Source organism: Sinocyclocheilus rhinocerous, unplaced genomic scaffold, assembly GCF_001515625.1.
Source record: "Sinocyclocheilus rhinocerous isolate Xijiao unplaced genomic scaffold, SAMN03320098_v1.1 scaffold601, whole genome shotgun sequence".
In the NCBI taxonomy this organism is placed as follows: domain Eukaryota; kingdom Metazoa; phylum Chordata; class Actinopteri; order Cypriniformes; family Cyprinidae; genus Sinocyclocheilus; species Sinocyclocheilus rhinocerous.
In genome coordinates, this window is record NW_015656605.1 from 1,389,109 (window position 1) to 1,393,512 (window position 4,404).

General features: G+C 40.8%; 1 long non-coding RNA gene and 1 pseudogene across 1 annotated transcript in view; both read right to left on the bottom strand.

Annotated features, from left to right (window-relative positions):
• The window catches only part of LOC107720422 (uncharacterized), a 5,058-nt pseudogene extending 4,569 nt beyond the window's left edge, over nt 1–489 (bottom strand).
• A 2,844-nt stretch (nt 490–3,333) lies between these two features.
• LOC107720428 (uncharacterized) overlaps nt 3,334–4,404 on the bottom strand; it is a 26,933-nt gene continuing 25,862 nt past the window's right edge. The window contains exon 3 of the long non-coding RNA XR_001637613.1: nt 3,334–3,436. This is a non-coding gene — a long non-coding RNA (uncharacterized LOC107720428). The remainder of the gene's footprint in view (nt 3,437–4,404) is intronic.

The following is a 4,404-nucleotide window of genomic DNA, read 5'->3' on the forward strand; positions in this document are numbered from 1 at the left end:
ACCAACGTTACATCCTTGATTACAGGAGCAAGTCTAAACTTTGAGTTCCTTGTAGCCTGAACACATGTGTTGATGTTAAATTCAGTCCCACTGTCAACAGAGTTGCTTGAAGATTTTAATTCCTGTCATTTGGAAAGTAAAGTCAGCAACTTGTCATTTTCATTTAAAAGTCTTTCTTTGTCCTTCTTTGCATTCTGTAATTGTTCAGCCAATGCTCGAACCTTTGCTTCCTCTGCTTTGTTCTCACGTTGTAATTTGTCAGTTTCACATTTCTGTAGATGCTGTAGAATTTGTTTGACCAAAATCACAGACAAGCCATCTCTGTTGGTGTTTGTCCTTAAGCGCTGCATCTTTCCAAAAGCTCTTTTAATGTCTGGCAAGGCCCATAGTCCACTCTCTGAGTACTTGATACTGTACTTCTGGCACATGTCATCATGGCATCAGTCCCAGCCTTTTGTCCAAATATGCATTCAGATTCTCCAACATCTGATCAATGCACGCAATTGAAATTGAAAGGGGCACGCTGGCGCGTTTGGCTGCCCCTCCTCTCTCCCGTTTATTTTAAGTTGTTTCTATGGCTATGAGCCAGTGAAGACTGTCTATGTCTTTTTATTCTACCATGATGTGGAATCATGCTTCACATGCTGGACTACTGCTTTTATCTTTGAGTGCTGTTTGTTGGAATTTACTCTCCTGTTGCCTGTCCCAGGACGTACACCGCTTACGTCAACAACTTATGTCAACAACTGTGAGGCTGCTGTTGGTGTGGACCCTCCCAGAATGGTTCTCAGGTACACTGCTCGCCAGTTGTTGAACCTGAAGGGAAACTTAGATTTGGTGAAAGACATACATGCTCTGCATACATTGCTCTCTACATTCGTGTTGGAATACTGCGACCTAAGCGTTACATACATCGCTCTTCAAGGCGTAGTTTTTTATGCTCAACATCTAAATCTGTCGCTTATCCGACTTTTCTGTGCAAACCCCATAGACTGCTGTTTAGACCTACAGTGGTTAATTTTAATAACTTATTAGCACTCAAGCGTGTGGAGGTTGCCTCGGATTCATCTGCTCCCTCGCGTCTGCTAAAATCAGCACTGTTTAACGCGCGCTCTGTCAACAACAAAACTGTTATTTTATCTTACATTATTTTAGAACAAAAGTTGGACCTTGTCTGTTTAACTGAAACATGGCACAAAGAATCTGACGGTCTTCTTTTTAATGAACTGACTGCTGCTGGCTATGAATTATTAGATCTCCCTCTCCCTCTGGTAGAGGTGGGGGTATCATTGTGTTGCACAATCAACAGTACAACATGTGTCCCATGGCTGTTCCCAAATGTGACTCATTTGAATGTCTTGCTTTGAGTGTTTCTGCGCCCCTCTCTACTGCAGTGGCTACAGTCTACAGGCCTCCTAAGTCAAATAAAGACTTTTTATCTGAATTTTCTGATATATTTTCTTTTCTCTGACTCATATTTGAGAGAATCCTTCTCTTGGGGGATTTCAACATCCACATGGATATAATAGATTCCACAATAAAAAAATTAATTTTTTTCCTTATTGGAGTGCTTTGAGTTAAACCAACTTGTGGACTGTCCTACACATGACAAAAGCCACACTTTAGACCTTGTGATTTCCAATGGTTCATTTGTGTCTCAGTTGTCAACCTCTGATTTAGGTCTGTCTGATCATCGGGCTGTCTTTTTTAACATGGAATTATCTGACATGGACACTACCACTTCTCACATCATTAATTATCGCAAGTGGAGATCTATTGAGCCCACTGATTTTTCAAATTTTATTGATTCTTCTTTAAGCTGTGTTTCTCTATCTGATGATCTGGATAATAAAGTCTCTGTGCTGAATTCTGTTCTCTTGTCTGGCCTGGACACGCTGGCTCCCTTGAAATCACGATCTGTTTCTTTTGCACGCTCCGCTCCTTGGTACAGTGATGATCTGCGTGCTATGAAGGCTATGTGTCGTAAAATGGAGTGTAGATGGCGCATATCAGGTTTAACTGTTCATTACCAGGCATGGAAAGACAGCTTACTTAAATATAAGGCTGAAATTGTGTCAGCTAGATCTGTTTATTTTTCTCAGATAATTGTCAGCAATCAGAGAAACCCTAAACAACTGTTTCACTCAATCAACAAGCTGCTTAAAAAGCACAGCCTGTTCCTGCTTCAACTCACCTTTGTAATATGTTTTTTAGCACCAAAATTGAAAATATACGTAACCACATTATTACTACTCATACTTCTGCTGCCTCTTCCTTAAATATTTCTGCATTTTCTGGTATTTCTCTCTTTAACTTTGCTATTCATGACTCCCAGTCTCTCTGTAATATGGTTTTGAAAATGAAAGCTTCAACTTCCAGAGTTGATCCAATACCATCTTGTCTGTTCAAATTATGTTTTGATTCCCTTTTTCCTGTTGTTTTGTGAATTGTCAATGACTCTCTGTGCACTGGTGTTGTGCCAGCAGCACTTAAAATTGCTGTTGTCACCCCTGTACCAAAAACTAACAACATGGACTTTGATAAACTGAATAATTTTCGTCCCATCTCTAATCTTCCATTCCTCGCCAAAATTTTAGAACAAAGAGTGGCTTCTCAATTGCTTTCTCATCTTTCCTCTAATGATCTTTTTGAGCCACTTCAATCTGGATTTCGTAAACTCCACAGCACTGCAACAGCGTTAGTTAAGGTCACTAATGACTTGTTAATGGCTTCTGAATCTGGCCATCTATCTATACTGATTCTTCTTGATCTTAGTGCACCTTTTGACACTATAGATCACTCTATTTTAATCACCCGTTTAGAGACTATCTTTGGGGTTTCTGATTCTGCATTGAAGTGGTTTAAGTCCTACCTCTCTGATCGCAAGCAGTTTGTTGTGATGGGTGGTTGCAGGTCTGAGGTCGGTGTGGTGCACTCTGGTGTTCCCCAGGGATCAGTTTTGGGCCCCTTACTTTTTAGGATTTACATTTTTCCATTTGGCCAACGTTTTAGAACACTTTGTCACAGTGTCTGGTTGTGGTGCCCTGGACTGGCCACTTGAGGGCACTCTCCCGTTTTTATGTTATATGTGTTGGACTCCATTTCCCATAGTCCCTTGCTTGTCATGCACAGAACAACCTCCTGGACAGCAACCAATCTGGCTTCAGAAGTGGACATTCGACTGAGACTGCCTTGCTTTCAGTTGTTGAAGCCCTAAGACTGGCAAGAGCGGCTTCCAAATCTTCTATACTTATTTTGCTGGATCTGTCTGCTGCTTTTGATACGGTGAACCACCAGATTCTCCTGTCAACCCTATTGGAAAATGGCATCTCAGGAACTGCACGCCAGTGGTTTGAGTCTTACCTCTCAGATAGGTCCTTCAAGGTATCTTGGAGAGGCGAGGTGTACAAGTCGCAACATCTATATACTGGGGTGCCTCAGGCTCTTCTCTGTCTACATGGCATCACTAGGTTCTGTCATTCAGAAACATGGCTTTTCATATCACTGCTATGCTGATGACACTCAACTCTACATTTCATTCCATCCTGATGATCCGACGATAGCTGCTCGCATCTCAGCATGTCTAACAGACATTTCTTGTTGGATGACGGACCATCACCTTCAACTCAACCTGGCTAAGACAGAACTGCTTGTGGTTTCAACAAACCCATTAGACCACATTGCTAAAACTGCCCGTTCCTACAGATTTGCTTTATACAACATTAGAAAGATCAGGCCCTTTCTTTCAGAACATGCAACACAACTCCTTGTTCAAGCTCTTGTTCTATCCAGGCTGGACTATTGCAATGCTCTCTTGGCAGGTCTTCCAGCCACTTCTATCAAACCTCTACAATTAATCCAAAATGCAGCTGCAAGATTAATCTTTAATGAGCCGAAAAGAACGCATGTCACACCTCTGTTCATCAATTTGCACTGGCTACCAGTAGCTGCTCGCATTAAATTCAAGGCATTAATGTTTGCCTACAAAACCACCACTGGCTCTGCACCCATTTACCTAAATTCATTACTTCAGAGTTATGTGCCCTCTAGAAGCTTGCGTTCTGCAAGTGAACGGCGTATTATTGTGCCATCTAAAAGAGGCAAAAAATCACTTTCACAGACTTTTTCATTAACTGTTCCCTCCTGGTGGAATGACCTGCCCAAATCAATCCGAGCAGCTGAGTCCTTAACCATCTTCAAGAAACGACTAAAAACACATCTGTTCCACCTTTATTTGACCCTCTAACTCGAACACTTTCTATTCTATTTTAATTCTACTTTATCTATATTTATCTTCTTTTTAATTTTTTTATTAAAAAAAAAAACAAAAAAAACAAACAAACACTAGCTTTCTATTTTTTCTATTCTATCTACTTGTTTTTCTTTGTGTATGTGTGTGTATAT